General features: G+C 41.8%; 1 protein-coding gene across 1 annotated transcript in view; it reads right to left on the reverse strand.

The window, feature by feature from the left end:
- Positions 1 to 27035, reverse strand: part of CPNE4 (copine 4) — a 433913-nt gene that overhangs the window by 396876 nt on the left and 10002 nt on the right. The window lies entirely within an intron of this gene.

The raw sequence follows: 27035 nt of genomic DNA on the forward strand, positions 1-27035 counted from the left end.
GCTCCCTTCATTGGACCTGGACTCTCCTGGATGATGCTTCCATGACACATCCATACAATACTCACCAGTAATACAAACTGAGGCTCTGATTCAGCAAAGCATTTAAGCATGGATTTCACTCAGAGACCACCATCCTAAATGTAAGCCTAGCCGTGACGATATTCATGCTGCTTAAACACCTGTGTTGCAGATAAAGAGGAAAATCCATTCCCAGTATCCCCAGTGTGACCTGTCCTCAGGAATTCCCAAGGAAATTGGAACCCATGTATGCCTGAGAAGATGACCAGTGGATGGCTAATGGTGAACAAATGACGTTCTGTTACCTTTGTTCTCAGCTCCTTTGTCCAGTCACATTTCTGTGAATGCTGAACTCCTTGTCTGGCCACTCTTATTTTCTTATTTACAAAGACATCTTCCTTTAATCAGACTCTGCAGAGACTATCGTCATGTCGTCTTACTAATTACATCAATCTATCAAGGCTTTTCTTCCACTATGGTGCCTGAGAGAGAGCAAAGGAAATGAGAGGGAGTGAGGGAACTGCCTGCAGGAGACTTGCTGTCAGGAGCAGACTTGCTAAATGAGTGAACCAGACACACCTGGTGTGAGAAGGGAACCTCAAGCGGCTGGTTCCTCGTAAGAAAGCTAAAGGAGTGTATGAGAGGGATCACTCTGGGAAGTCTACAGGGAAGTCAGCACCGAGTAGGACAGATGCAAGCCAAACCCCAGAGTGCGTCACTATCTCAAAGCAGCACCTTGGAATGTTCATATTCACTACTGTTGTAGAATTATATGTTTTGTACAAAGTATGCCTTGTGAGGTATCATTTTAAAAGTCTTGATCTGTTGAACATTAATATCCCATTGGATTGCATGTGCTATCATTGTATGTGAAGTTGTGATATGTGTGTGTTACTGAAACATGCTGTGAGGTTGGGAACTAGTCTTTCAGGTACAACCATGGAGTAGCCAGATGCACTGATGGCCCATTAAAGGGAATCCACACTCCCAACAACCATCCCAGAAGACTTCTTGGGACAGCACACAGATAATGGAGGCTGCTTGACTACTGGGGGTGGACTTCCCATGTCACAAGCATAGATCTTTCCAGCAAGCTGCAAGAAACTATAAAAGGGGGAAGTGACATCATGACTTGGCCTCACTCCCTTTACAACTCAACACATGGAAACATGCCTGGAGCACAAAGACTCTGAACTAGGGGACGGTGGTGCCGGGTTGGAAGTCAGTTCCAGCCTATGTATTGAAGATCTGTGACCTCTTTGTACCATCTATCAATATGAGACACTGCTTGATTCAAATCCTGTTTTGTTTATAGAACTCAGACTGCGAATTTACTTTTATTTCTTAGGTAACCAACTTTGAGCTCTATGCTTACTGCTTATAAACACTTAAAATCTATCTTTCTGTAGTTAATAAATCTGTTTATACTTTACCTAAAATGGTGTGTGACTGAAGTTTTACCTAAAACAGAGGTGCTTGGGAAATCTCAGCTCAGTTTACATAGGCTAGTGTGTGTTCTCTCTACACCAAGGGAGGGACAGACTGGGTAATGAATTTATACTGGTCAGGCTTCTGACCAGGGCAGGACAATAGAGCTCTGGGGTACAAGGCTCAGGAGCTTGGGGCAATTGGCTGGAGCCTCTCTATTATTGGTTCATGACTGGGGAAAGCATTTATGGAACTCAGCTGGGTGTGTCACTGCCTGTGGACATCTGTGCAAGTGCAGCACCTGCCAGAGGTTTATAGCTTGCCAACAGCATCAAAGTGTGAGAGGCAGCCTGGGTTGGTAGGACAGAGGGCTCAGCGGTCCCACAATCCAGGTTGCACCCTTAAAAATTCATACAGAAAGAACTCTATGAAGAAACACTTTTGCTCATGCGAGCTCTGAGGTAAGAGCCAGGCCTTTGGACAAATCTTTGGGACTTTGAGTTTCACTTATGAGTTATGTCTGAATAAACCCAGACCCCAGTAAGCATGGTGATTGGATGAGCAAGTGTGTGGAGTCTCTGTAAAAGGGCCTGGAATAGGGAGAATAAAAGGCGGGCACTACAGAGACACCCCTGCCAAGAGAGGGCACATGGGGGCAGCCAACTTGTTTCTAATACTTAAATTGGGGGGGGCTTCCTTTCCTGTTTCTATGCATGTATTAATCACTGCCTAACCCATTACTCCAACCCCTTGAGTACTTACATCATCTCACTAGCTTCCTGATAGATTCAAGACATGCATCCTGTAAGTATTTCACTCAACACTTAGATCAGGAGCATTAGTGACTGCCCCAGGCCAGGTCTTTATGATTCTTTGAGAGACACATAGAGGACAAGTTTCAGGAACCTCACAAATTGCTTTTAAAATTAGCAATTTCTCAGGAGACACATTTTCCATGAGCATTTTGGACCAGCTCCTCCACACTGGGGCTGTTTGGATGGATAGACAGATATCTTCCATGGTGTCTCCTTTTCTACCTTTTAGCGGGAGGCTCCTGCCAAGAAAGTGGGAAGGTCCTGGTTCCTTACTAAAGTGCTATTACTACTTACATTTTCCCAAGCTGATCCATACAATATGCCTTCTTAACCATTCATTTGCTGCCAGTCTAAAAAACAATAGTGTTCTTTCATTGTAATCCTTGACTATTATTACAGTCATTTATTTTAACTACATTCCCTCCTCAACTGGAAACTTGGGCTCAATGGCAGTTTCGTGAGTCTGGATTTATTTTCACTCTGCACTTCCCATGAGTGTCATTCCTTAGTGAAGAAGGAACATATTCACTCAAAGGAAAATTGCTTGGCCAAAGGATCGTACCAATCCCCCTTTCTCCTTGGAACTCAGCATACTATAAGGTAGGTGCAAAACTGGTTGAAAGACTATATACTCAGAGCAGTTATCAATGGCTCACTGTCAATCGGGGGGAGGGGGGGAGGAACATATCTAGTGGCATCCCACAGGGGGCTGTTCTGGGCCTAGTACTAGTCAATATTTTCATTAATGTCTTGGACAATGGAATGAAGAATATGCTTATAAAGACTGCAGATGGCATCAAGCTGTGTGGGGCTGCTATGCCTTTGGAGAACAGGATTCAAATTCACAAATTGGAGAACTGGCCTGATATCAACAAGATGAAGTTCAATAAGGACAAGTGCAAAGTACTATGCTTAAAGAGAATAAATCAAATGCACAGTTACGAAATGGGGAGTAACTGGCTAGGTAGTGGTACTGCTGAATATCTGAGAGTTATAGTAGATCACAAATTGAATAGGAATCAGTGTGATGCAGTTGTGAAATAGGCTAAACATTCTGGAGTATATTGTCCAGCTGTACACAGCACTGGTGAGGCCTTAGCTCATCTTTTGGAAAGAGAGAGAGATTCCCGAGGAGAGCAACAAAAATGATAAAAGCTTTAGAAAACTTGACCTATGAGGAAAGGTTAAAAAAATTGACATGTTTAATCTTGAGAAAAGAAGACTAAGTGGCAGGGGAGACTGGACCTGATAGCCTTCAAATATGTTAAGGGCTGTTATTAAGAGGACAGTGATCGATTGTTCTCCTTATCCACTGAAGGTAAGACAAGAAATAATTGCAGCAAGGGACATTTAGGTTACATAGTAGGAAAAGTAAAAAGCGACAGACAGTCCTGTAGCACCTTATAGACTAACAGACATATTGGAGCATAAGCTTTCGTAGGTGAATACCCACTTCGCCTGGTGGGTATTCACCCACAAAAGTTTATACTCTAATACGTCTGTTAGTCTATAAGGTGCCACAGGATTCTTTGTCGCTTTTTACAGATCCAAACTAACGTGGCTACCCCTCTGATAGTAGGAAAAGCTTTCTAACTATAAAGTGTTTCTAACTATAAAGATAGTTAAGCACTGGAATAGGCTTCCAAGGGAGGTTAGACAAACCCCTGTCAAGGATATTCTAGATTTACCCAGTACAGGGGCTGGACTAGATGACCTCTCAAGGTCCTTTCCAGCTCTACATTTTCATGATCATATATTCACTAGCAAAAAGGAAAGCAGATGACCAAAGGTTACTAAATAAAAAGAAACAAACCAAACGAAAACCTGAATAATAAATATAGAAGTACAAGCATTTCTAGAACGTGTATTGCAAAGAAACCTTCTATATTGTGACTTGGTTCCCATCACCAAGTTCATGGACCTGAAATTCAAAGAGGCATCAAGCAAGTGTCCATTTTTGAGAATGCAAAGATGTGTGTGTGTACCGGTCCAGCATGACACTCGTGTGCATGGATGATCGATTCCAACATATATATGTGACAGGCCTGGTCCATCACCTTTACTATTGCTTGAAAAGTGTGTGAATGAATGTGCACAAAAGGGGAGACAGAGTGCACTTTCTGTAAATCAGGTCCCATAAATCTACACAAGACATCTTAGAACTGTTGGGAAGTTAAGTTAGCCCTAATTGTGTGAGTTTTTTTAAACTTTGCCATTATAATGACTTACCTTTCCTAATGTGCTTTTATGGATATCACATCTTTATGGGTCTGACCTACTCCTTTTTAACACGACTTTTGTTTGCCTGAGAAATGCGTTGGGGACTTTAAACACAGCAGTTCGCTGAGTTCAATTCAGTTGCTGTTACAATGTTGCTACTTCCTGTAGCCTTGATCTGAATGTTGCCCACATGATTAGTAGTGATCATTCTCATGATAAGAGAGGTTTTGGCAGTAAAAGCAGCACCAGACAGTACGACATAACTGGAAATTCAGTACCTTCTGGTAATAGATTGCACAGCAAAATTAAAATGGTCTCAACTGAAACAAATTGGAAGACATAAAACAGCATCTAATCATGCAATATTATACCATTGACAACCATTCCTTTCTGATCTCAGTTGGTGATCAGTTTAGGCTCTGAAGTCTGGATGACTAATTCATTGCTAAAAGAGAGAAAGTTTACTGATCAGTACTAAAACAGATCCTAGTCAGGAAAGTAACCCTTTAGATCTTTAGAGAGAGAACGGGTGTCAATAGGTTTACTATGAAACCACTATATTTAGAATTGGTTTAAATTTTCATATATGATCATGTGTATAGACGACTATGAGGAACAGATATGTTTTCCTGGACAAGAAAACTGAGGCACCACCTGTGACTCTGAGCAATTCCCTTCTCGGCTAGTGAAAAAGTTTAAAGTATTTACCACCTTTGCTAACTGAGGTTGTCAGCACCACCCTGAGGAAGGATGTCTACCATCTTTGCCATCCCAAAGCGCACCACTCACCAGCCAAGCATGCTTAGCATGCAGGGGGACAGACTTGTCCAGTGGCTACCTGAAGTAACCTCTTCACAGCTGCCAGCTCTAGAACAGAAATGAGTTAAGAACACAAAGAGGTTAAATACACTCTTCCATATGTTCATGATTCAAGGGGCTGGAAGTGTTGGAGAAACAGGAATGTTCCCTGTCATATTCCTTCAATTAGAGGTAAGCCCCAAAATTCTTGCAGGAATCTAACAGGGTCTGAAGTTTCCCTTCCTCACTATGATGTGAGTGTAGGCACTTGCACAGGGTATTTACCCAGTGTTATAATTCTCTTGGGTTACATGGTCTGAGCGTGCTGGAACGCTTATTTACACGAGTCTCCCTTCCACTCTCTCATCTTCTTATACTTCCCTGTTGTGGAAGAGTTTATTTATTTACTATGTACAGCAAGAAGATCTTCCTTATCTACGCAGTCTAGGTGCGAGGTCCCCTGGAGTCCTCAGACTGCAGCCACTACCCAGCAGCTAACTAGTACCAGTAGAGATTGTGGACTGATGGACCTTTGCTCACTATAAACCCCTCCCATGAAGCTCCCAATTGGAGGAGAGATCCAGTGTAGCTATAGGTATTTGTTAGATGAGATTTAGATATAAGATAAAAAATAGGTCGGAAGAAGTAGAGCAAGAGATCTACAGACCGTAGCCTGTAAGACAAAAGCTTAGCAAAAGGACATAAGGCCTCAAAAAGCTAAAATAGCTAAACAAAAGTGACCTTAAGTAACAAGATCGCATATGATAGAATGCTGTGATAAACAAGTATGATTCAACTGCTGACAGGTAAACACAGAGTCTCATTTGATGCCAGTTCGGGTATTTTAGGACAGGAACATCAGCAAGAGTTCAACCACAAAATTGCCATAGTAACCAATTGATGTGTATGCTACTAAGTTTGAGGTAATGATTATACTAACCTATAAGAGGAGAACACCCCAACATTATTACGGTGAGAAAGTTTAGTTATTCACGGACACGGCTGGATATCCTTATGAATATTCCTGGCAGCCATTGAACACCATGACAGACTAACCATGGCCTAAGCCATTGGGAACTTCTGTCACTCCAGAGAGAGGATAGAATCCTTCATACACCACCACTTGTCTGACCAAGTCTAGATCTACACAAGGATGGTGGGAGTATATGATTCTCTGATGCTGGACATATGGACAATTCTGTATTATCTTTAGCTGCTTGTTTGGGTTGGAGTATTTTTGCTTTTGTTAATTGTGTTAAAACAACTGCAAATTCAAAAGGATTTCCCTATGTGTGAGTGTTGCTCCCGTGCACATTAGGGGGTTTCCAAATTAATAGTAACTAATAACTCTGGGTCAGGTTGTGGGAGAAGTCCCTGCCAAACCACAGGGTGCTGACTGGGGATTCTTAATTAACCAATAAAATTAATACACGACCAACAGTTCAGGCAACATCAGCTTCTACAGTTGGCTTAGAGTCACTATTTAAGCCAGGAGGTGGCACAGGAAGTTGTCTGAACAGATGAGTCCCTGGCTGGCTGCTACATTGGACCCTCTCTTCTCGCCTGACTCCAGAGCCTTGTCTTGTTCCTGCTTCTTTGCCCCATCCGGGCTACTGGCTTTGGCTCCAAACCATGGCTTGATTCCTGATTCTGACACTGGTCCATGACTTGACTCCTGACTGTCTCTATCGCTGACCTCCAGTTCTTGGCTCCTGACTCCTGCTCTGACCACTAAACCTGACCACTACTGTTCTGACTACTAGGTCTGACCTGAGTCCTGGGCCTGACATTTGCTTGGACCATTAACTCCCAAGTGGAGTCCAGCCATATATAGACCCAGGGGAGCTGCCCTTACCCCCAGGAGCATTGGCACTCCATGAGTAGGCAACCAAGCCATGCAGGCACAGATCACACAGCTGGTCACCAAGAATCCCACACAGCAGGGACATGTCCACCAACTCTGTGCTCTGGGCCCAACTGCCCACATCACCACCTGAGCCAACACCTGTCATCCTCTGTCTTGGAGTGCTTCATCAGGGATTGTTCCAAATTTCAAGGCTTAATGAACCAGTGCCATCTCTTGTTCTTATTTTGCATTCAAACATACTCATCCAAGGTAGGCCTGCTAGTCGGCCTGCTGTTGGACTGGGCCTGCTCCCTGCTGTCTATCTGCGACACCTTCTAGTAGGCAATATAAACAGTCTTTGGTGATGCCAACCATGCTTGCTCTGCTGATGCCACAATGTGAAAACTCCAAGAAGGGTCAGGCACAGCTGCCTCCTATGCCACACATTTCCACCACATCACAAAGTGGAATGAGGCAGTCCAGCCTGTTACAGGTCTGGTGGGGCCCATGGGGTGAAATCATGGATGAGATGGCTAAAGCTGAGTCCCCAGTGGATCTGGAGACACTCAGCAGGAACTACAATTGGCTGCATGAACGGCAGAAAGAAAGTAGTAGTCTTCGCTAGTATCCCACCTGGAGTTTGCATACAATAACATGGAACATTCCATTGTAAACAAAGTTCCTTTTTAAACCAAAATATGGGTTCCACCCTTGATTTTTTTTAACTCAGACCTCCCCAAAACCTCCCCCACTCCTGCAGCCTTAGACCTAGTGCAACAAATCCATCAAACCCAAGATGATCTGAAAACCGACCTAGAAGAAGACAAGGGAAGTTACAACCAATATGTGGCTCACCAATGACAAGAGACCATTTTTTCCTTAGGCCAGATGGTATGGCTCTACTGAAACATCTGCACACACAAGCCATCTTGAAAACTGGATTACCAGTTTCTGGATCCATACCAAATTCACCACCAAAGTTACCTTTGAACTCCTCCTGTCCCAAACCTCCTGCCCCAATCCATCCAGTGTTTTGTATATCACTTCTAAAGCCCCATACATAGGATGCATTTCCTTTCCATTCCGTGTTTAAGGTCAAAATGTATATGTCATCCAGGGGATACTTGACACCAGAATGAGATTGAGCAAACTATGATATTTGACTGGGAAGATTATAGTCCCAAAGGATGCTCCCGGGAGCCTGCAGAAAATGCCCATGCCCCCAAAGTGGTAAAGGCCTTCCACAAGAACCATCCTGGAAAACCCAGCCCACTGATAGCTGGAGGGCACCAACAAAAGGAATCATGGGTCTCAACCCTGGTCTATGGGTCCCCAGGCAGTCCCCAAACAGCAGCCACCACTCAGCAGGTACCATCGGAATTGTGGGTTGGTGAACCCTAACTCACCATAGGCTCTGCCCACAACTCTCGGATTGTCTCAGACTCACTATTTAAGTCAGCAGGAGGTACAGGAAGTTGACTGAGCAACTAAGTGAATCCCTGGTTGGCTGCTACATGGGATCCTGCATTCTTGCCTGACTCCTGAGCCCTGCCTTATTCCTGCCTCATTCCAGTGATCATGCCCATCCCTGGCTACTGACTTAGTTCTGACCATTGGCTTGACTCCTGGCTCTGACCACTAGGCCTGACCAGCACTGTTCTGACCACAAGGCCTGATTGCCTACATCCCAGTCAACAGCAGTAGGTAACTTATATGGCTGCCATTGTCCACCTAGCCCTGAGTGCCTTTCAAAATTTGATGGATCTCTCCTCCTCACAGCCCTTCTGTGAGGCAAGCAAACAACTTTTTACAGGTGGGAAGTTGACACACAGAGATATAAGCAACTCTCTGAAGTTCACATAGGAAGTGTGTGGCAGAACTCGAATTTGAACCTAGGTTTCCTAAAACCCAATTCATGAGTAGGCAACAAAGCCATGCAGGCACAGATCACACAGTTCACTGCTTAACTACAAGGCATATTTTCTCCTGGATATTATGACCTACTCAGTAAGCACCATATTCAGCTTCTGTTGTTTATGTGACCCAGAAGCTTAAGCATCTTTTCATGTAGCAGCAGCCCAAATGTATCAAAGTCAACAACAAGTGGGCATCAAAAGCAGTCATGCTTCTGTGCATTTGAGAGATTTAATGCCCATCAATTTCATGTGCCAGCTGCTCTTCATTTATTTTGACTTCTTGCCATCATGCTGCTGTCTTTTACAATTTAACTGTAAAAGCCTTGGCTATGGAAAGCATTTAGAGTGCTTGGCAAAATCCTATTAAAGGGAAACTGGTAGAGGGTTTAACGATGAAGTACAATTCAACAGTATTTCTTACAATGTGATTCACTAATAAAACTCAAAAGAAATCATCCATACAGAATATTATCTTACCTGTACGCTCTAGGCACATTTAATAAACTTTTTTTTATTTTGAATTTAGTCACATTCATGTCTTCCTGGCTAAATATTATTAGAGACTAAAATATTCAATAGAGCTGCTGCAGAATGGATGTAAATATCTAAGTAGATGTAAATGAATTAGATTTTTTTTACAATCAGCTTCATTAATTAAAAGCTAAATTATTCAGGAATTATTTTTAATATATAGAAACTCAAACTAACCAACAGGCCATGAGCAGCCTCTGTAAGAAGGGGAGATTGCAACCACTTTCTGCCATGCACAGTGGACTTTCCACTGCTGCAGGCCTCTGTCAAAAGAAGTCACTGTGGCTAGGTGCCTGGGGTGGGCCACACTGAAAATGCCCTGCTCAGGGCACACCGCAAGAAATTGAGCAGACAATTCCCAGAGCTTGTGGTTTATTCTATAATTAGATTCACCAAACTAGTAATAAAAGAGCCTCTGCAATACCACATGGTTAACCAGAAGCCAAACACAGTCCACTTTAGGCATTCCAGCCCTTGGCTCCCATCCAGGCAACCCAATCTAATATAGTGAGAGGTTACTGAAACCCTATTTCACCATATATGAGGTTCTTTCTAAACTCAAAGGACCAGACACACATCCCCAGGTGAATATGAATCTCAGCTCTTACCACAAACATCGTGCTGTCAGCCAACCCTTAGTAAACTAACTAAAGATTTAATAATAGAAGAAAAGAGAGTTATAAATGGTTAATTGATCTTATACACGCAAATGATTGCAAAGTCCTATATCAGGTTTGCAGCAGTGATGGATTAGACTGCTGGCTTGTAAAGTCTCTCTGGTAACTGGAAGATTCTCAGTCCATAGTTCAAGATGCTCCTTTTAGTTGTAAATCCACAATCCAGAGAATTAGAGCAGGAAAAGAGGCAACCAGGGGATGTCTCAGGTATCTCTTTATGTCCTCCGCCATGTGCTTAGAGTTGCCAACCCTCCAGGATTGTCCTGGAGTCTCCAGGAATTCAAGATTAATATTCAATTAAATATTATGTCATGTGATGAAACCTCCAGAATACATCCAATGAGAATTGGCAATCCTACACATGCATGGAAATTTACTGTCCCAAACAAAACCCACAGCCCCTGTCTGTGGAAAGTTAACTGGCCAAGATGGAGTCCAGGGTCATGTGAGCATATTACATGCCCCTACATGTTTTGCTGAATCACAAGGGATGGCCACTGGCTCCTTGCTGTCTGAGGCATCCTCAGGAAGAGTTATCTGGGCAGGCTGAGTTTCTTCAATGGCCCATAGTGAGAGTGGAGTGTCCTTGACAGGTCAACAGCATAGCTGTCTAGCACTAATGTAAAGTCTATCTATGGGTGTCATCCGGGAATACGACAAAGGTTTAAGATACAAGTACATAGCGAGTATTCATAACTTCATATACAAAGACAATACATTCATATAAACAGGATAATTATATATAGCAAATCATAACTTTCCCATTGATGCCTTACTTACATTATATACTTTGTACAAGATTTATTGCAATTGTATAACAGTGGTAATAGCAATGATACAAATGGTTATTTTATACACAGCATCACAGGCACCATACATTCTGCAAACTGAATGTGGCCCAAAATACATATCAGCAACTGATATGTCACAATAGAGTTGTGGTTCACCTAAACGACTAAGCAATGTCCTTTATCCCAGATTCCTAGAGCACTGCAAATGGTACGTAGGTTTTGAACTTTCATTGTCTGTCAAATAGCATTTCATTTATTTTTTCACATTGTTAGCACATTTGCTATAAAACTTTATATTTGATATGTACAGATAAGAGGCAGAAACTCTGCTTGCTTAATACAGCCCTTAATTTTTAGTAACAAAATGGAAATACTAAAATAAATAATTGTCTGGGCATGGCTGCAAGCCAGACGCCACACTATTTCAAGAGGATTCCCTGTTACAATCATTGTTATTTCAAGAGACTAAAAAATTAGGTAATATTTTCTTGTTCTTTTAATTAGACCCGGCGGGGAAATGAATCAGCAGGAGTCCCTTATTCCTTTTTAATATGAGACTATAATGTCTGAAGCTCATTAAAGATGACCTGGTTAGGAATTACAATGTCTTACACACATACCCCCAAAACAGGATTTTATTTCTCTGGAACCTATTTAATTTCATGTTCATTCACACGCCTTTTCTTGCTTTCTGGTTATTTGGACCCATTATTTTACAATATATTTCCCCATTTCCTTCATTTCTTTTGCTTCTCCCTCCTCCATCAGGTGTTAAAGTGCAAAAAAAATACACATTGTGACCTATGTAACTCCTCTTCTACTACTTATATATATTCGTGGCCTGGGTCCTTCAGTCAGGATACTATTGGCCCTGATTGTGTTAACATCTGTTGATAGGCAACATGATCTGAAGTCGTCAGTTCGTGATGGTTTTGCATGAGGCCTCTTGCTTTAATAAAGATGAGCATGAAACGGATGTAACTCAGCCTATAAGAATAGTCTTACTGTACACTGTATGGCTTAAACAATATTCTAGGTATTCAGACTTAAGATCATCAAGACAGTGGGGAACCCTCCATACCTCCTAAAATAAGATCAGACAACATGAATCTCTTGGTATTTAATGTCTCTACAAGATAGAAGTGAAGGTACCCGCAATATAAATATATGTAACATGCTTCTTATACTGTATTCTGTTAAATACATTGACTTAAAGAAAAGTATTTAAGGAATAATATAAATGCAACATGGAAGAGGAGCAAAGGAAACCTATAAAGATGGACCATGGAAGCTGGAGTTTCAAAAAAATAAACCCAGGATGAATTTAGGTTGGGTTCCATTTCATCTGAGTCTCCCCTGGGATGGGGTAGTAGTAGCTGGATAATGGGTTTTGGTCCATTCCCAAAATTCTTTCTGAATAGTTATCTGAACCTCAGCTGTGCTATGACTAGTGCCTCTCTTGACCACACAATCTCTTGCATTGATATGCTTTGAATCACATCTTCCTGCTCTTTGGAAGGAGTGAGTGGATGATAGCCAATAGCTTTTATCTGACAAGGATGGTCAAAAGATTTTTTTTTGTTTATCTTTACAGACTGTGGAAAAAGACAATGATTCTGTTCAGAAGAAGCAAAACCATCCAGCATGACAAAATAATCATGTCATGAGGCTGTGACACTACATTACAACACTGCCAATGTCACAGGGTGATGCTGTGTTGATGGTATTGCAACCTCAAAAATAAATCTGGAACTTCTGTGGGACACAGAGCAGGCATACAAAAGTTGGGTCTGCCTCAGGATTTTGGAGATGGAGGGCAAGCCTCAGCTAACCATTTCAGAATAACATTTTGATATTTATATACATAGTAGTCAGCAAGTTTTCTCCTTTTCCTTCTTCTCTGTCCCTCTATTCCTCCCCCACCCCCACCCCAACCACACTCACCCACACAAGCAATATTTCCAGAAACTCCCAGGCTAGATATGTCATTACAGCAATATGCTTCTTAATAGAATGAGTGCAGTTAGATATCAAATTCTAGCAGTGTATTAATAAAAGTTTCAAAAGAGAGCAAACAACATTTAGCCTGCCAGACCAATATGAAATATTGCTTGCAGGAAATTAAAATGTCTGTGCCCTTATATGTGTTCAGATACCCTTTTCCTCACCAGGGGATAATGAAAACAACAACAAAAAAACCAGTGTCTTGAAATTCATTATTTTAAGTAATGCTGACAGAGGGTGAAGAAAATACAATGCAATCTGTCTGAAATGACAATTCAAGAGACCAGCAAAAACTGTTTTTTTGAAGCAGGAAGCTGAGTTACATTTCTCAGTGACAGAAGTAGTCTGGGAAGAAATATGGGAAGAGTGTCAGAAATGTATCCATTTATTATAGCTACAATTTTCTGAAACAAAATTTTATACAGGTTCTGACACCAAAGCATCTTCCTAAAGAAAGTTTAGCTAACCATGGTAAATGATGGAGATGCACTAACCTTAACCCACAATCTTCTCTTGTCACAACGATGGGGGCCATATTTGGTACAGTGTAAACTCCCAGGGCATGGATGACTTACCTAGGGGGTGGAACAGGACTATGCATGGTGGTTATGGTGGCAGTTCAGAGTAATAATGAGCTCAGACCCAGGAGTCAAGTCCAAGCCAAGAGTGAAGTAGGAGCCAGGGTTGAGGAGCCAAACCAAAGGTCAGAACAAAAGTCAGAATTAGGAGTAAGGCAAGTAGACAAGACTAGATTGGAACTCACAGGAGTCAAGGCTAGAATAAGACTGGAACCAGGCTGAAGCAGGGGGCTGGAGGCAGGACCATGGCAACTGCAAGTATAGGCATGGTACATGTTGAGCAGTTTCTATGTTGCTGCCAAAACAAGGCTGAAGTAGAAGGCAACTTGCTCCCTTGCCCCATCAGGAGGCATCATCCTTTACAGAGGGTTCTTTGGGCCCAAGCTGAGCTTGCTGAGCCTAACAACCAGGCTGGGAGCCAGCTGTGCTCCTGCCATACATAGACTCATAGACTCATAGACTCTAGGACTGGAAGGGACCTCGAGAGGTCATCGAGTCCAGTCCCCTGCCCTCATGGCAGGACCAAATACTGTCTAGACCATCCCTAATAGACATTTATCTAACCTACTCTTAAATATCTCCAGAGATGGAGATTCCACAACTTCCCTGGGCAATCTATTCCAGTGTTTAACTACCCTGACAGTTAGGAACTTTTTCCTAATGTCCAACCTAAATCTCCCTTGCTGCAGTTTAAGCCCATTGCTTCTTGTTCTATCATTGGAGGCTAAGGTGAACAAGTTTTCTCCCTCCTCCTGATGACACCCTTTTAGATACCTGAAAACTGCTATCATGTCCCCTCTCAGTCTTCTCTTTTCCAAACTAAACAAACCCAATTCCTTCAGCCTTCCTTCGTAGGTCATGTTCTCAAGACCTTTAATCATTCTTGTTGCTCTTCTCTGCTCTACATATGCAACATTTGATCAACCTTTTCTTATACATGTTTAGAAAGTGTGTGTAACTTTTGATGTATGTAAAGACAATGATGCTGCCCTAAGTTTGAGAAAATGCTCTCTGGAAATTCTTTGGAGCTAAGAGGTAAAAAACTGTTGCCTCCCCTCTTTCATGAAAGCTTACTAGGGAAGTTGAGAGTGCTTAACATAGGCAAAACAAAATATTATTCCCGAACCTCATTCTTGTAAATGCTTGAACCATTTGACTGAATCTTTCCAATAATTCAGCCTGGGACAGATATGTGGCATGGGAAATATATCCTGAACTGTCAAAATTTAACAGAGTTTTATAATGAGTGTGTCATGCAACCTTCATAATAGGCGGTGCAACCAGCCCTGCCTCTAATATATAAAAATTGTACCATGTTCTATCATTTAAAAAGCATAAATTTGGATCAATCTGATTCATAATTAGGTCGTAATGCAGGAAGATGTTCTAACAGGAGGGAGGTATGAGACTCATGTTTTAATTGCATGAGACCAGCAAAAACTGGTCTCATGCAACTGTTAATTGAGAGCTATTCATAAATTTGTTGATAATTATTAGTCCCTTGATTATTTTTTTGTATGGAGGTGGAGATGAATTTTAGGTACATTTGTTCCTTGCTGGAAATGTACAGGTCATTTGGCTTAAACCCTGAACTTTTCAAATAAGAGTTGTCACACATCTTCAAAATCTATAGGACCATATCAGTTTTTCATAGGTCTTTCTCACATCCCAGCAGCTAAGATAAGTGTGGAGGACAATTAAAGAATCCTGAATTTATTTGGGGCATGCCTGTTCTTTGATGCTGCATAAATCTGTGATTGTGTTGGATCATGGATGACATGGCTCAAACAGTCTCATTACACGTGGAAGCAACTTGTAGTGTAAACAAATGTACATTGCAGTATCAGTGCACTGAAACAATTATTTTTCCCTTCAGAACAAATGAAAATAGATGGAAATGCTGATTTTCTTTAGTGAAAATATATATTTTACCAAAGACAATGTGAGATGACAGAGAAATTTTGTAAGAACAAGTGAGAGTGTGGAGGTCAGGCTTAAGACATGTAGAAATAAGACAAAGAAAAACGTGTGAGAGGATGAAGAGAATAAGTTGTTAGTCCAGACTGATCTTAATGACTACACTGTGCACAATGAATCCAAAATATTAGTCTTCTCAGTGAGTATACTGGATCCATATGCCAGCAACAATGAAAGAGTCCAAAGGAGAAAGCTAATTAAAGAGTTATGATAAGAAAATGCATAAAACTTTTCACCAGTGCTATGGAAACAATTACTGGACACAAGATTATTTTCCATTCAAAGGATTCTCTGCTCCTCACCCCACCTCGCCCTCCACTGATTGTTCTCTACTATCTGGTGTCCAATTCCCAGAAGTTTGACAAAGAAGCTACTGGAATAAGAGTTTCAGGGCTCAGAAACAGCTGGTATATGCCCATATGCCATACTGACACTTCTATGAAGCTATTACCTGTCTTTCCAGAATCTCAGCTATCATTATTATCAACATCATAAAATAAGTCTCAAGGAATTTTCCCTCAAAATGTGGTGGGAAGGGGGTTTATAGAAAATGAGTTTTCTGCAAAAACAAAATTCTCTATAGGTAAATGTCAATTTTGCTGAAAAGTTTAGTTTTTTCATTTCAGTTTCAACATTAAGCTACATTCATCTGACCTATTGTGGTGCCTCATGGAAGTTGTAGTTTAGGTGCTTCATGTACACATTCTACTCTATAGGCTGGGCTATATCTTCCAATGTTGCACCATGATCTTCCCTTTAGCTGAGGCAGCATGATGCATTATGGGAGTCCCAGGACCATGCTGCATCATCAGAGATGTAATATGGCTCAGCCCATAGGGAAGAATAGAGGCATCAAGCAGCTGAACTACAACTCCCAGGAGACACCACAGTAGCCCAGAAAGATGCAATTTAAGTTTGGACCAGTCCAAAATGGAATGTTTCAATATTTCTGCACTGAAATTTTTCAGAACGTTTCATTCCATGAAAAGTTTTGATATTTCAACCTTTCATCTCAATTACGGACAAAAATAAATGTTATAGTTGAGAAGAAAGCCCAACCATGTGAACAAAGTGTAACCAGTGCAGAGATGAGTCTCTAGCAGGGCCAGCTGCAGGCACCAGCTAAGGAAGCAGGTGCTTGGGGCGGCCAATGGGAAGGGGTGGCACATCTGGGTCTTCGATGGCAATTCGGTGGCAGGTCCCTCTCGGAGCGAAGGACCTGCTGCTGAATTGCTGCCTAAGAGTGGAGGAGCATGATCACACTGCTGTGGCTGCCTTTTTTTTTTTTTTTTTTCCTTTTGCTGCTTGGGACTGTAGAAAACCTGGAGCCGGCCCCTGGTCTCCAGAGAGCATAGAACAAAAACTTTGGGAGGTTTGAACTCAGATGCCCCAGTGATGATGATTTAAATGTCAACATTGTTAATTATTTCATTCTTCAACTGAGAAAAGAGGGGAATGCACAAATATACAGATTTTATTCTCAGTAACATCTCATGTTGGTGCAACACATGGGTAGTGCATGGCAGATACTACACTTTTTTTTAACCAATCTAGAAGCCAAGCCCAAAGATTCTAATAGAGTCCATTGGCACATTCAAGCCCTTCCATGGGAAATCCAAGATCAAGAAGCCTAGTAGAGCCAGGCATACACATGATCATATTTTGGTTATCTGCACAATCTACTGTGAGCTGTATCTCATTTTGGTGAAGCTTATTTTGTGGGCAGATCCTGAAAATGTGCCACCACTTTTTTTCCCCAGTTTAAATCCTGAACAGTTTCTTCCCTGGCCTGTTCCCATTGGAAATGAGACTCAAAAAGCTCCTATAATTGCATAAATCCTCCTCTATGAGCTCCATTTCCCAGGAAGCCCAAATTCTTCCCACACAAACTCTTCCAATTAATCGCAAATTGGAGTATGTTGTCTCAGCATGGGGCCAATCTCCAACTAAATCAAAATACCTCCTCTCCTTCTGGACCCATTTTCCCCCCTAGAGTAACACCCGTAAGTCTGCTTCTGGAAGAGTTTTCCATAGTTGTCATCTTCCTAACTTCCACCACAGCCTCAGTACAACACTGCTATAAAAATGAACTGGTAATTTTTCTCCAACCCTTACAGGAAACCTCTCAAGAGAGGCAATGAAACAGGTAAAACTCAAGTGCTACATCTAACACCCTCCCTTCCACCTCTATTCCCCAGAGAGAAGCCAGAGAGGGGGAAAAAACTACTTAAGAAGACCTTGTCCCGGTTCCCCTGAACCTGAAGTTTCACTAACAGAACCTGAAATACACAAAGTTCATTGTTGCATTGATTACAGACTAGAAGGGTATCACAGCCAACTGCAGCTTTTCAAAACAGACTTCTGTTTTGACCTCTGCAAAGGTCCTCTCTGGAGAGTAATTAAAATTTATTTTATGTTGTGAACAACTCCTATCTTTGTAAAAGATATTGAACTAATCCCCATCAGTTATGTAAGTTTGTAAAATGGCTTTGGACATGCATTCTCGATTTCTGGCTGAAAAGTTACTAGTCAAAACTTCCCAGCATACAACTAGAACTCCAAACACAATTATGAAAGAGAAATAATTGACAATCAAGAATATGTTACAGTTAGACCAGAGAATGACTTAGGACAGAAGCTAGCACTAGATGGCAATGTACCTTTGTAAAAGAATTCTTCTAGGACACAGATATTTACACATTTAATTTTGCTAAATATTATACTACCTATTTACTGCTGTAGATACAGATATATGTTGACCTGGGTCTTTAAAAAATAAACTTAGTTTTTTTCATTTCTTTCTTTTTAATTTAGAATTACACCTTACCATGCTCTAGTCTAGAGATGGTCAAAATAGAAAAAGTGATTTATAATTTTAATCCAAAGTATGTTAGACACTATTCATCACTTGTCAGTTTCCTGTTTTAAAAGTTGAAGTCATTCAATCAGGAACAACACAATGTGACTTAGGTGACCACTCATACAAACAATGAATAGCAGCTAATCAAAGTGAACTGTACACTGAGATTCAATAGAGTGGGCTGAAATTTGTACACATATTACTTTATTTGACAAATACTTTTGTCTGTATCAGGGTTGGCTTGTAAAGGGGTTGTGAAGAAAACACGAGTGCTACATTTGTTAGATAATCCATACAGAATGAGCAAGTCAACTTGCTCCACTCTAGGCACAGTACATTCACCCTCCTTTCCGTCCCCATCGTGGTTCCTTCTCAGCTGCCCCCATCCCCTTGCCAAATAAGGCCTGGGAAACCAAGTCTTTCTTCCCAGGTGTCATCAAATCTAGGATGTGATGAATCAGGGAAGGAAGTGCATTCCAGAACCAAGGACTCACCCATTATTAAAAATGTCCTGCCACCATCCCATTCTTTTTATACCAGGAGTGGTCTTTGAGTTGATGAGCATTAGAGGGATGCAACTGCTCCAGTATTAGTGTAGTCAGGGCCAAATTATTAAAGCTTTAGATTTTAAAGATGTTTACATTATATTTGCCTGGGTAAGGGCAAATAATGCCTCTTGTAGATTTGTATCTTACCTTTTAAGGTCATTCTAGGAAGAACAGACTGGTGGTAGTGCATGGAAAACCGTAAAGGCCGAATTCTACTGTCACCTCATAAAGAACTCATTTGAAGTCAGTGGAATGTACATGAAGACAGAGCTGGTTCTAGCAGCCCAAACTTGCACTTACTGACGTCATTTGGAGTTTCACCATTGACTTCAATTAGAGTACCACTGGGGTCTTGAGGGTAACATTCCCATCTCTGATCTGCACTGGATCTCTCTTAGTTGCAATACTGATCTTAGTTCTTTATTTTGCTCTCATGCGCTGCACAGAACACCAACTGAAGTCTGCGTGTAAAGTACAGAATAGACAACAAAGATCATAGCAGAGTCTGGAGAAAGAAATTTTGCCCTGTTTTCTTTTTATGTAGTGTTTTATAAAGTCTTGGGAATAAGTACAATATCACCCAAAACCACAATGTAGCACACTAGAACAGTACAAGGTCTTGTCCACATTGTAACTTTAAACTGAGTTTGTAACTCGTTAGTGGCATGATGCATACTAAGTAACTGTGGCAGTTCACAGCAGTTTGCCTTTGCCAGTGCTCTGTTCTGCTTCATGGCTGGTTGTTGCTGGCACACTTTTTTTGCAGCAAAGAAAGGACTTCTTGATGATGACTGAGAACCCTGCCAATCATCTTTGCTCCCAACTCCATGAGGTAAGATATCCCTGAATGAAACAGCAGATGAGCTTCTGGTGCCACTCAGCTCATCACTTTAGCCATTACTGAAGCACTATGGGATGCCGGCCCAGAATTTCAGAGAAGGCACAGACACAAACATGGTTAGTGAGCATAGGAGGTGTGGATGCACAGGATTGGGTTAAGAGTAAAGCTGCTGCCTTGGCACCCATTAACTGTGCTTGTTGTAGTCAGATCAGATGAAAGACACAAACTAGTTTAAAAAGCAGAGTGTATTTAAAGTGTAGACAAGGCTTTCAAGTCAAACGCAACTAGTTCAGTCCTGCAAGGTGCTGAACACTCTGGAACTGATTCAGCAAAACATGTAAGCGGTTGCAGGATCAAACCCAAAGTTATTTCCAAAGTCCAAACTAGATAATTGTTACAGTCTCCAAAACACCTATTTCCATGGCCTTGATGTACCCAGCTTACTCTAGACTGACTTTGGCTTTAGGTGAAGGATTCTAGATATATAACCCACAATTTAGTCCTAGCAACAACAGAGACATTTTAATGAGAATCCCTCAGCTAAAAGGAACATTAGAAAACTCCAATGTGTACTTCTTAGTGAAATCACTAGATAAGCCAATCAGCATTGTTAGACACAGTGCATTGACTCCCAGAAAATTACAGTTTCTGGGGTAGCAATTCCTACAGTGACATTGTGACGGAGTGCTGGGAGCTACCAGGTGAGCCAGCACTCTGATCACTCTGGCATTGATTAGCTTCACCAGACAGATCTGACTAGGCTATGGAATAGAATTAGCTAATCAGGCTGGATGAGCTAAAGGACTAATTAGCTCATCAGCTGAGGCACAGGAAGGCAATAGTGAGAGAGAAAAACAGGGCTAACTGAGCTCAGTCTCACAGAGAAGGGAAACCTCTTCTCCTCTCAGGCCCTGGGGAAGGGCTGAAACCACAGGGGACACTGTGAACAGCACTGCTGCACAGGACTGTGCAAGGAACATAAGCAAGCATTATGGTGTCGTTACACAACCAGTGGAGCTGGAGTGGTTTCTGTGATACTAAAAGGCAGGAATGGCATGTAGCCTGTAATGGACATAAATGAAAATGGCGTCACTGTGGAATATACAAAATATAGAAAAAATATGGAAACTGCCTACACAAGCATTGATATCATCCCACTCCAAAATGAATCAAAAATATATTACTAAATACAACTGTGTAACTATGGTAGAAGTGTGCCCCGGAATGAAATGATAGTATGATTTAAAAAAAAAAGTCAGAAGAGAGCAAGAAAATATAAGAAAAATGGAAGAAAATAGTAATAGAGAACAAATAGCATTTCAGAAACATATTATGCATCTGTTAATCCTTCACATCCAGTTCAGAATATAAACACTGGAGATGGAGAGCTATCTATCCATATTGGTGTTCTTACTGTACTCATCATCATTCATGTCCATTATTAAAGAAAAGTTGCTGGCTCAAATTTCATCCAGATTTTATGTTTGTAAAAATTGTTGGTTTTTTTAATCCCAATGGAAACAATTTTATTTAAAGCAAATATTCGTCCCCCTATAGCGTTTGCATTTTAAATATTGCTGCATTGTGCTAGCACAGTACCAGAAAGCATTCCAGCTGAACAGAACAATTGCGTTAATCACAGTTATTGTAGTTCACATCAAAGTTAAGTACAATTATTAAAATGCAAAAGAAATTATTCTAAGGTGCACAAGAACAATAGTTGGATGCCTGATTACACACACAAATTGTTTTGTGGCTCCTGTATGCCAGCACCTGGAGGAAAAACTGCTGGCTTAAAGCTAAGGTAGACTGCTGTGATGATGGTTGGATAGAAGAAATGTTGTTCTCCTCTAACATCAAAGATATTTGACCCTTTTTGTCAAAATCATGTGAAGTCTCAGAGACCTGCACAACTCATCAATAAGTCTAAATGATCAGGTAGAGTAAGGAGTGAAAATACTCTTTTTCCACATCAGGTTTGCTAGGGAAATAGCACCTATATAAAGCATATAATCATTTTGGTTGGCGCGGAGGACAATGTGTCACTGTGACATGGGCATTTTGACATACTATGCCATTGTTTTCCTTTTAAAGGAGGTGGGCCATGGAATGGGGTGGGCCCGGGCTCTGAGGTGATACTAAGCATTCACTCCCTCATGTGTTTAGATTCTTGCTCACATGTCAGGATCTAACTGACCACCATAGGTGGGGTGGGGAAGGAATTTTCCCTCAGGCCAGATTGGTAGTGATCTTGGAGGGGTGTCTCCTTCCTCTGCATCCTGCGGTGATGGTCATTTGCCAGGATCATCTGATTATTTCTCACTTAATTATTTCCCTACCATTGCAGGGGCCTCAGGCACTGGTGCACCTTGGTCCCTCCTATTCTCTGCCTGTGGCATGTAATAGGTTCATCCCCCATGGGCTGTAATACTTCTGTCTAATTTTAAATGTTGGGTTTAGGGTGGGGTGCTACATAGTGCGGGTGGCTGATGAAACATAGGAGTTCAGACTAGATGATCTGGGGGTCCTCTCTGCCCTTAAACTCTGTGACTCTAATTCCTTCCTCCCAGATGGTAATCTGGCTCAGTAAGCCACACTCCAGATAAGGTTACTGGAACTTGCTGTATTTGAGGCTGAAGGTGCAAACAGAGGAAGGGCGCCATATTGTGCAGAATTCATCAGTCTGCCTCCTCTATGAACCAAAGCCAGAGCGACTACCCCCCGTTGTGTGTGATACCTCTATTAGCTACCATTCTGCTTCCATCAGGGCCGGCTCCAGGCGCCAGTTCAGCAAGCAGGTGCTTGGGGCGGCCAAGGGAAAAGGCGGCACGTCAGGCTCTTCGGTGGCAATTTAGTGGCAGGTCCCTCACTCCCTCTTGGAGGGAAAGACCGGCTGCCGAATTGCTGCTGAAGAAGAAAGCGATGCAGTGGAGCTGCCGCCGATCGCGACTTTTTTTTTTTTCCCCTCGCCGCTTGGGGTGGCAAAAACCCTGGAGCCAGCCCTGGCTTCCATTACCAATTCAAGACCTTTGTCCTGATTTTACCGTCATAAATCAGTAACGGAATAGCTACATCAGCAACTACATCTGTCCGTGCCCCCTGCCCCTTACCCAAGTCAGCTGTGCTCATGAGTAAGAGGTGATCCTCATCTGCTGTAAATAGACATAGCTCCATCAAAGTTAATGGAGCTCTGCCATCCTACATCAAAATGAGGACCTGGCACTATATTTACACATATCCCCCACACAGCTCCCTATATCCAGGAAAGGGATATGAGCAGAAAGTTCTAGGAATTGCACAATGGCCTTTAGATCATGGATCTAATTCACCTGTGTAACAATTAGATACAGCGATGGATTCTATGCAAACCTTATGACAGATAAATCTGAAGTAAGTACATTCACTTCTGTGTCTAACTTTAAACCAGTTTAACAGAGTACAGTCTAACCCACTGAATACAAAAGCACTTTTAATAGTTTCAGATTTATGTTACAAGGAAAAGTTTAAAACTATTTAAACATACTTTAACTCTGTGCTGAAAAAGGTTGAAAAATATTATATGCCAGTGTAAAAATCTTTAATAAAAACAGTACATTGGCTTGGCAGAATCCATTTTTGTGGAGATGGGGGCAGGGGCGGCTCTAAGCATTTTGCCGCCCCAAGCACGGCAGGCAGGCTGCCTTCGGCAGTTTGCCTGTGGGAGGTCCCCGGTCCTGCGAATTCGGCGGCAGCCTGCAGGAGGTCCGTCGAAGCAGCGGGACCATCAGACCCTCCGCAGGCATGCCACCGAAGGCAGCCTGTCTGCCACTCTCGCGGCGACCGGCAGAGTGCCCCCTGAGGCTTGCCGCCCCATGCAAGCGCTTGGCGTGCTGGTGCCTGGAGCCACCCCTGGGTGGGGGACACTGTGTCACTGTGACATGGGCATTATGACAAGCTATGCTATTGTTTTTCTCCTGACAAAAATAGATGAAGAAACCTAGTGTAAGCACCAGCCTTTATCAGATTCAGTGATGCCCAACTATTTAAATATTGCAGAAGTGTTTTTACTGCAATTAGCTGATTACTTCAGCTGGAAATGTTCGTTGAGCTGACAATCTCTCTTTTCTTCTCCCCACTCCCCATGATACATAAGCAAAAGGGAGGCAGGTACGCAGCTTGGATGAGGATATAGGCTCATGAAGAAGTCTATTCTTTCATAGGTGTGTGTGAGAATTAGCAGTGTAACTTTGACTAGATCAAATTCATCTGTTGTATAACTTCACAAAGAGAAAGAAGTTACACCTCCAGCTGTGAAGCTGGTCTTTTAGTGTGCATTAGAAAGCGTTAGCGAAGACTGTGTGAAGGTTGGCTGCCCTTGAGTATTGTAACTGGCATCATTCACAGCACAATTTGATCCAGTTTGGCCTGGTGAATTTTAAAAATGTGCAGTGACACAATAGTGTCGCTTTTAGGCATGTGCACTCTGAATACTAAACAAACCCTAAATTTCCTAGATGCTACTGCAAAGATCCAGCTGACTGCTGTTGTCTCATGGTTTCCTTCTCCTCCCCTGTCAGGCTGTCTGTACCCATCTGTTCTCTGATACTTATACTGTAAGCTCTTTGGGGCAGGAACTGTCTTTTTATTCAGTGTCTCTGCAGTGCCCAGGAGCATGGGATCCTGGTCCATAACAAGGGCTCCTAGGCACTATAGAGATACAAATGATAAATATATCCTGTGAGGTTTTTTTAAGATACCACCATATGGTATATGCTGTAGAGGTATACCTATATCTGAGTATTTATACCATGCTCACAAGAATCCTACCATGTTTAGCACAATCTGATATCACATGATCTAATTTTCTTCCTACTTTCCCAAGGGAGTCATGTCATTTATTTATTTGCAGTTTTTTGGTTGTCTTCTCGTCTTGTCAGTTGCTTTGGCTGAGGCTGTGTGCAAACTGAATTAAAGAAGCAAATTTGACATTTTTCTCTGCATGGGGTTAAATTTTGATGATTCTCATTAAAGTCAAAAGGGAGTTTCCAAGATTTGGACTGGCTGCCAAGAAAGCACTGCTCTCAGGAGAGTCACCCTCCGTGTTGATGGCTTCATAGCTTCTGTGGAACGTAACTGATGAGGGAGAATGCCCCCACAAGGGAAGGAAGGCACCTACATGGGTAGGATGGGATTTTCAAAAGCACTACATGTTCTCCTAATTCAGCTACCTTCAACCAGAGCAGCATTCAGTGAACACATTTTGAAAATTCCTCCCTTAGAGCCTCTCTCTTGTTAGAGCTAGCAACAGAAGTATATAAGACAAAACAGAAAATAATGTTAGCTTTTACAATGCCATTTGATGGCCTACAAAGCCAGAATATTTTCAGCCCTATTGCTAGATTCCTAGAATAAAGCAGGAGACCGAGAGTGCTTGGAATTAAATGACATTTGAGGGCTGGCACTCTTGGTATGGATATGTTTTTCCAGCTAGATCTACACAGGGTAGGTGTAGGTTTGCCAGAGGCTGGGAATGAGCAACTGGGAATGGACACTTGATGATTGCCTGTTCTATTCATTCCCTCTGGGGCACCTGGCATTGGCCACTGTCGGAGGACAGGATGCTGGGCTGGATGGACCTTTGATCTGAACCGATATGGCTGTTCTTATGTGTATATGATGTATTTATTGTGTCCCTTGGAAATGGAAGATAACACATTTTCCTCAAAGCAATGTATAAGCATGCCTGCCACTGGAGAGGGCAAGTTATACAGAGCATCGATGCCGTGCATCAGTTGACCTTGCTGTGCCAGTGTCTACCGTTTAAAAAGAAGTCTTCCTCCCAACAGACTGAGGCAGCTCCTGTTGTTCCATTACTAGACTCAAGTGCTCATAAAAGCAGAAACAGTAGGAAAACCATCTTACAACAGGATTTTTTCCCTTTGAATTTGAATGCTTCTGAGAGGCATCTCTTCAGTTCTGACGAACGTGCACAATGTGAATTTTTTTATTTCCGGAATCAGAAGTGAGCAAACTCCAGATCTAGCAATTATTAAGGCAGTTTTTATTAATTCTTGCTTAAAATTATATCCTGTGAATTTTATACACTTGTTTTAGGCTGCAGCATGATATCTATGACATTTTGTCAGCTATTTCCCTTAACACTACTATTTGCTGGCAATTTTCCATCACCAACAAATTGCTCCCAATTTTAACGTATTAAATGGGTCTTAACTTACTTATGAAGACAGGTATTATATAATGTAAAGAGGACAAACTTTCAACTGATTAAATCTCAAGACTTGTGTGTTAAAATTTACTAAGATCAAAAGTCACTGACAAAGATGTGATTGCACCAGAGGAAGATCAATAAATTGATCAGATCTGTGGTGTCGCAGCTGACCCTGGTTGTAAACCAGATCCTTTTTCTTTAAATTTAACAAATAGCAGGATGATTAAAGAAACATCTTCTGACTTACATATGTTGAGGCACTAATTACATCTGCTCCAAGAAAAGTTAACAAGCAAAGAAAGATTTACCAAGATTTATGGCACTTGAGGGAAAAGTCCTTTAGAGGAAATTCATAACCATTGCCATTGGAGATATTATCAATCCATTGCGTGAGGTGGGAAGTTGTTGGACACATTTTTATTCTTGCCAGCTAATTTCGAGCTAATAAATAAAAAATACCTGGTATTTTATTTCTCCTAACACCCACAGCCAAATCTAGAAATGCCCAAAGGGATCCAATAATGGAAAACTGGTTATTGGCGCTGCTGTTGCTGCTGCATACGTTCCAATACAAAGTACTGAGACAAAATGAGTTTGCTCCTCAGTGGTTGGGGTGGTGGGAGTTATCTTGGGAGAGACTTTTGTATATGGCATATTAAAACTACACCAGTATATACTTGCAATGTTTTCATTTATAAAGATGCAACACTCATAAATAAATCTATGATGGTGTTACTAGGCTTTAGTTTAAACAGCATAAGCACTCATGGTCAGCTTGTGCCCAGCTGCACTGTCAGGGTGCATGGGGCCAAAGAAGCCCCTCTATCACATGCATCCTGGGTAGCAGCAGAGTGCCCTGCTCCCTTCACAAGTCCCCTGGGGTGCAAGTAACCCAAAAGGGGAATAAGGTGAGCAGGAGGCAGGGCTATGTTCCATTTCTAGAATTCATAATGCATAAGACTTACTCCTCCCCTCTTAT

The sequence above is a fragment of the Gopherus flavomarginatus genome, chromosome 2, assembly GCF_025201925.1.
Source record: "Gopherus flavomarginatus isolate rGopFla2 chromosome 2, rGopFla2.mat.asm, whole genome shotgun sequence".
Classification (NCBI taxonomy): Eukaryota; Metazoa; Chordata; order Testudines; family Testudinidae; genus Gopherus; species Gopherus flavomarginatus.